We start from the raw sequence: 7,587 nt of genomic DNA on the forward strand, positions 1-7,587 counted from the left end.
AAACTGTACAGCCCTCCACTATGCCATATCAAATCAAAAGGAATCGGGCTGCCAACTCTGACTTGCAAGCCGGTGAGCATTGCAAAGTCGTACAAGGTCAGAGTCAGTTCCCCGATCGATGAGAAGTGGAATGATTCTATGGTGTCCCACCATCGCTCCACCAGGGCCTCGTGAAGTAATGGGTCAGCCCTCATTTGCACCAGTCCTAAACAGAAAGGCCTGAAGCCAGCCACGTCGACTAATGCACGGACCTCCACAGGGAGCCTCTCATACTAGTGCCTGGGGCCAGAAACAGACCCGTAACCTTTAATTCTCCTAGCCATCACCTATAGTATGGGAATGTTGTCAGTATCTATAGTACCTTGAAATTCAAATAGGTTCAAGCAAAGAAAAGAATAGTGCTTACCATGGAGGCATCGGCAGACAAGTGCTCCACAGGCTCTCGTAGTAGAATGTCCTCGTCAATCCCAGGGATAAGGCCCTCGAATCGCAGGATACTGCCCGAGGTCAAAGCGTATGTACATGGCTAGTAGGTGGCCACATCAAATGGTCTATTAGCAAGGAGAGGAAACTCCGGCTCAAGAATGGGAGGGATGACGTCCTCGGCCTCTATGTCCCCCACCTAGGACGGCTCCAATATCAATAACGGGGTCGGGGATGGGAAGTTCACCGCTAGCCACGAGGAAAAATAGAAGAAAAGTAGAAAAATTGGTGAAAACCCCCAAATCCAAGCCCTAGGAGAGGAAAACGAGGAAAAAGTTGAAAATCAAGAGGGGGTAGGGAAAATCATAAGGAAAATCGTGAGAATGAGCCAAAAAATCAAGAGAAATCCAAAACTCAACCAAATCAAATCCTAATCGGTCCAACTGTAGAGGATTAGAAGGGTTTTCAAAGGAAATTTCGCAAGAACCATGGGGTAATGTGAAAATAGGGAAAATCTAGAGAGAAGAGGATCCTAGAGAGGGAGAGGGTTTGTTTTTGGATGTAGGTTTGTGTGGAAGAAGGGTTGGGTTTGATTTAAATCAACCACGGTGCGTGGTTTTTCCGAATCTACCCCCACTGCCATCGCAAGTCGACCGGCTCTATTTGAGCCCGGCTATACTTTGTTGAGTGTCGGCCCGCTCCAAATGCAAACCAAGTTTTAATTTTTATTTTTTTTTAATTTTTTTTTTATCTTAGTGTGTTTCAGCGTTGGGTTTTAATTTGATTTGTGGAAAAGTAAGTAAAAAGGAAAGTGAAGATAAAGAAAAGAAATACAAACAGAAGAAAAATCAAGAAAATATATATATGAAAAGCAAAAATAGAGAAAAGAAAAGAAAGAAAAGATGGGAAGAAGGTTTTTGTACTTTGCTCGGTTTTAATCAATTCAATTTGTTTAATCCATAGGTGGTTAAAACTCGTAATTTGTTTAATTCATATTTTATTAATCCGTAGTTACGTAGTTTCTTAATTAGTTTGAGCTCGTAATTTGTTTTGTTTAAAGTTGTGTCGAAGGTTTTTTGAAGTCATGATTATTTCGTTATACGCTTCGTTAATTTATGCTTTGGTCCATCATCTCGTTGTTTTGGGAATTTGTAATGTGTTCCATTGGTCAAGCTAAGTCTATTTTCACAATTGGGAAACTTGCTCTCAAAATTTGCTAATTCGAGCCTGGTTTTGGTTTTGTGCGTTTTTTTTGAATTCTGGAAACTCATGTTTTTGCTTTGTACTGTTATTTCTATGGATTTCATGGCTTCGTTGTCCAAGGCCTTTATCTCATTCTAATTTGAATGTGTTTGCTTCTTCATTGAATTGACCTCCTCCTCTCGTGTGAGAAGCGTTAGGATTGTTTTTCTCGATTTAAAACATCAGGTGTGCCTAGTGTTCACACTGTTCTTTCCTTCTTTCGCGTGAGAAGTGTTAGGATTGTTTAAATCGGTTAAAAACAGCAGGTGCACCTATTTGTTCACACCATCCTTTCCTCCTCTCGCGTGAGACGTGTTAGGATTGTTCAAAGCCAATTAAAAACATCAGGTGTGCTTAGTGTTCACACCATCCTTTCCTTCTCTTGCATGAGACACGTTAGGATTGTACGAATCAGTTAAAACATTGGGTGTGCCCGACGTTCACACCATCCTTTCCTCCTCTCGCATAAGACGCGTTAGGATTGTTCAAATCGGTTAAAAATAGCAGGTGCGCATGTTTGTTCACACCATCCTTTCCTTCTCTCGCATAAGACGCGTTAGGATTGTTCAAAGCTAGTTAAAAACATCGAGTGTGCCTGGTGTTCACACCATCCTTTCCTCCTCTCGCATGAGACGCAGTAGGATTGTTCAAATCGGTTAAAAACAGCTGGTGCACCTATTTGTTCACACCATCCTTTCCTTATCTCACGTGAGACATGTTAGGATTGTTCAAAGCTGGTTAAAAACATCGAGTGTGCCCGGTGTTCACACTATCATTTCCTTCTCTTGCGTGAGACGCGTTAGGATTGTTCAAATCAGTTAAAAACAATAGGTGCACCTGTTTGTTCACACCATCCTTTCCTTCTCTCGTGTGAGATGCGTTAGGATTGTTCCAAGCAGGTTAAAAATAGCAGGAGCACCTGTTTGTTCACACCATCTTCCTCCTTTCGCGTGAGACGCATTAGGATTGTTGTTTTCCTCGGTTAAAGACAGCAGGTGTGCCTATTTGTTAGTCGTTTTCCCTCCCTTCGCGTGAGATGCATTAGGATCTCGAGTTCCTTGGTTAGAACTCGGGTGCGCCCGATGTTAGCATTGCCCTCCACCTTCCCTGTGTAAGACATAGTTAGGTTGGCGTTTTTCCTGCATGGGGCATGGTTTGGGTTGCACTCTTTTTTGTTTACTCACCTCTCTCCGTCTGAGACGCGGCTTGAGTTGTTTCGCTTGCATTCAGACGTTGTGTACCTGCTTTTGTTTATAGCATTGTTTCGTCACTTGTTATTTACGTTCTTGTTTTATTGCATTGTTTCATTGCATGATCATAAGTTATGTTTCTTGCATTTCATTGTGTACTTTGCCCTTGAACTACGCTGTTTTGATTCCTTGCAAAAGGATATGTAGGCAACCTTCTGGTTCAACCTGTGGCAATTGTATTTTGATTTATTTTCTTGCCCAAGTCTTACGGCCTCGTCAAATGGGTCGTCTTTGGGCTTTGACATTCACTGACGTTATTCCATGACTTTGAGTTCTGTCAAAGAGGGGCAACTGTAGACACCCAATTTTTGACCGCCCGTAAGACTTGGACGCTTTGTCCTGCGTACTTGATGATGAAAGTTGCGTTGTGTGTGATTCAACGTCTCAATGAAGGAATGTAAGTTCAAGCTCCAAAACCAATCCCAAATCTTTCATATTCATACCGTTCTTACCCCAGAAATTCATTTTTGACCATTGCGCCACCCTACACTGAGTTTAAAACAGTGGAACAAGGGAGAACATTGGGAGCCGGCTGGCTCTCTTTAGCGAGAAACATTGTTCTGGGCGGAAATGAACCAGCTGTTCATTTTTGAAGATATTTTTGACCTACTTTTGCTCAAATTCTATAAATACGAGCATATATCACAGTGTTAGAGGTTGGAAAAATTTCAAAGAAGCAAAACATAGTTGAGAGCCCCCGTCTTCTTGTGCAAGCTACCTTCAAGATATTTGATCATCCTTGTACTCTATCTATACACTACATACAACCTTCGACCCATAACTTAGAACCTTGGTTGAGCTTAGTGAATCACAATTCAAGCTTGAGAGTGTGCTTGGACCAAGTTTGGTTCACAAAGAAGGGCTTACCTTTTTCAAGGGATATAAGCTTAACATCTTTCTATTGCTTTCATTTCTGTCTTTCTCTGCCTATTTCTTATGATTTTGTATTGTTTTGATCCTATTTCAAGTGTTGAAACTTGGGTTTGAATGGCTACCAAAGGGTAGAGAGGGTTAACACCATTTCTTGCACTGTACTTCATAGCTCACACCTTTGTTTTACACTCTTTTTTGTGCCTTTTAAACTGATTTTCAAAGTTTGGAAAAGGCTAAAAAAATGGTTGGAGGTCTCAAAAGTGGAGGGGTTAGCCACCTCTCCTCGTTCTTGTTTACTAGTCTTGTTTTTTTCTTGATTTTTGTTTGACCTTTTGGGCTCTTTTCATACACTTTTAGCCACTATTTTTTTTGGCATGTTAGAGGCTGTTTATATTTGTTTTAATTCATTGAATTAGCTCATGCTTTGATTAGGTTGCCTATTGTATCGTATGTCCTCATAGCTTTGGTTGTGTAAGCCAAGTTGTGCGAGTTGCTAGCTTTATTTGCTTGGTTTTTCTATGTTGAAGAGTCTCATTCTCATAATCAATCTAGCATTCATTTATGCAACCTCCCACTTTTCTTCTTTTCTTTGTTTGAGAGTTATTTCGACCGATTGATGGTTATTCAAAGCATGAGAAAGAGACGTATGCTCAATGGCTTAATCTCTACGGAGGTTCATTATCAATGGCATAGTCTCTCTTTCATGCTTAGAAGCACTTCTCGTGTGACGTTTCTTCTCATTTGGTGGACTTAACCATAACTTTGGACAAATTGAATAAAGAATGGAAAGGACTAACAAAATCAACTTAAAATGAACTAAACCGACATAAAGAATATGTTCAGAGTTGGTTGGAGTTGGCCAGACGTTATGCCAAGTCCATCGTTCCAAGAATTATCACGTATCAATCCATGATATGTTGATAAGACTTAAAGTGTGTCTACTTCCCTCTTTGAGCCTTCATGATAGGAGTGAAGGGTGGTTTTCTATTACATCTATTAAATTTTGTCCAAACGTGCTTGAAATCATCAAGCCATCAATTGTGCTTATTGGTGATTTTGGTTTTGAACTCGCTCTTCTCTTGAGTTTCCCATGACAGAGAGGGACAGAGGGGACAAACAGAGCCTAGAAGGGCTCTGTCTACACTATTCTTACCTCAAAGCACAAAAACAGTTCTGACATAAAATAAGGGTACAGCCATGTAGACCGCCAGAACTCGCTCTGCTCGCGAGGGCGCGAATTGGGTTCTAGCTACTACAGTTCGGACTCCTGTCACGGTTCTGTATCTAGTCTCACAAAGTGCAATGTAAGACTGATAAATCACCAAAGAGTCCAAATCTGGCAAATTGTTTTGGAAAATCGATTTTAATCAAAAAGTGCCAAACATATACTGCTTTGCCAGATTTTAGAGTCGCCACCTAAATATTTTGTTTTGGGAAATTTAGGAAACCCTGACTCGTGCCTAAGGCCACATGTCCGTCATCACCAAAGTTGCCTTGGCTCGGGAACTTTGGTACGAGAAGGGAAGATTCTGAAATGAGCACCCCCGCTCGCCCGATCAAAGATCGACCTCTACTAACATGATATGTTGTTTTTGAAAACACACGTGTTCTTATTCCGGTTTATTAGCTTACATTACTATATGATGCGCACAGCACACAAGTATAGACTAAATCACTCAACTTGGAACAAAACATCTCATGCTTGTTGTTTTTGAAAATGGTTTGAAGTTGCTACTCGCAAGTAGGCTAAAGCGCGGATTTGCCACCCTCAAGTAGGCTTAAAACATGATGATTTGCCACCTCAAGTGGGCTTAAAACTCATATTTCGATGAATTGCTCCAATTCAAGCAATGAAGCCTTCATCCATAGGCATTCATGCAGTTATATCAGTTAAGCAAATAGCCTCATGGCAAGCATGCTGTCATGGCAACACTCACACTCATGCAAGGATGCTAAAGCATAAACACTTACAGTGTAGTCCGAGCCAAAAAAGAAGCTAGTTAGAAATCAATGCATGATCCCAGCTATGTTAAGATGCCTGATGTATCACATGCAAAAATGCGGCTAAGTGGGCTCGGCTATCTAAGATGGAATATGAATGCAACACTTGATAACATGTATTCAAATAGGTATTGAAATACGATATAGTTTGAATGATACGCCGAGCCCGGTGCATGCAAGACAAATGAATAAATGCACGCATGCAAAGCATAAGTATGCTAATCGAAACATGTCCTAAAACTAACCATCCAAAGCTGGTAAATAAAATGGGAAAGACGTGGGGCTGGAAGACATGCACACACGCACGCACCCTTATTACAACATTTGCCCTCTCGACGGAGGGTCCGAATAAATAGACTAAGTTAAGCTAAGCTAAGCTACTTATTACAAACCAACTAATTAACTATTCTAGCTAATTAATTACAATCCGAATTGAAAACTAGCTATGCTAAGCTAATTTAGAATATTACAACATTTTAAACTAATTAATTACAACACAGGTAATTAACTACATCTAGCTAACAAAGCGATAAATGGCCTCGCGGGCGAGGGAGATATGCATGCTTGGTCGCGTCCTCCCAGAAATCCACTACCTTGCCTCTAAATGCCTCTGTTTGCACTCTTTTAGACCTCTGAAAATTGTGCTAACTTCCAGGTTGATTCTGACCCATCTCAGGAACATGCTGAGGGATGATCAGCCAGAGATGGTGGCCATCGGCCAGTAATGATGGCCGGTCGGCAGGCTTTTATGGCTGGTCGGCTTCTCTGGTGGCCGGTCGGCCACTGATTCCCTGAATTTCCTCCTTTTGCTGCAGCAGAGCACAAACACAGGCATGGCAGTGTATTTGCAAGGAAATGTGTGTACCACCACACTCCTTATCATTTCTCAAGCTCAAAGGAGTGCGGTACTTGACTCTCGGGCCACCAACCTAGCATCGCAATGCACGATGGCCGAGAAGCCAGGTTTGTACAAATCAATGAATGCACAAATAACACACAAGACTCAAGAGGCCTCCACCCTATCATGCACAATCAAGGGGGACGGCGACCAAGAAACGTGACACGTTTCATCACTTCAAGTATGAAACGTCTCATATTTCTTGTGATTGGATTAACATCCGATCCAAACACATGCAATGCAACTCAAACATGTTATCTTGGCATGTTTTACTTGGTTCAATTTTGTTTACTCATTTTAACTTACCAATTAATCCTTTAATTGATTTTTCCAAATGTGATTGTCCTCTAATGGGAAAGATGGTCTAAACCACAAGTACCTTAAGCATTAAAGAAGCCTCATGCTTTTGGTTAGTAGAAGCCCTCAAAAAAAGGCTAAAACCATTAGGCATGAAAGCCTCAATTTCATGCTCAAGCCAACAAGGGGCTCAAGACCTCTTTCAAAATAAATGAAGGAGTGAGGCATGGAGTGCAATGGCATAATTTTCAGCACTGAAATGACATGCTAAATGACTTAAAATCATGGAAATGATGCATGCAAAACATGCTTGAAGTCAAAGGCATTGAAACTAGAAAAGAGCATAGCACTATAGGCATACAATACTAAGCCTAAATGACCAAACCAACCCCAGACATAGGTTAAATATGCCAAAACAGTGGCTGAAATATACTAAGATCAAGGCATATAACACAAGGAAAATATGCACATTTGATAGCTCGCAAACAAGACATGAAGACACAACTCTCAAGAGCACTTAAAGAGTGAAAAACATGGAAGTGTGACAACCCTATATGCTCTGAAATATCATTCCAAATGATGCCAAAACATGCAAATACCTCA

Source organism: Camellia sinensis, chromosome 4 (genome assembly GCF_055761805.1).
Source record: "Camellia sinensis isolate YWXY chromosome 4, ASM5576180v1, whole genome shotgun sequence".
Taxonomy (NCBI): Eukaryota; Viridiplantae; Streptophyta; class Magnoliopsida; order Ericales; family Theaceae; genus Camellia; species Camellia sinensis.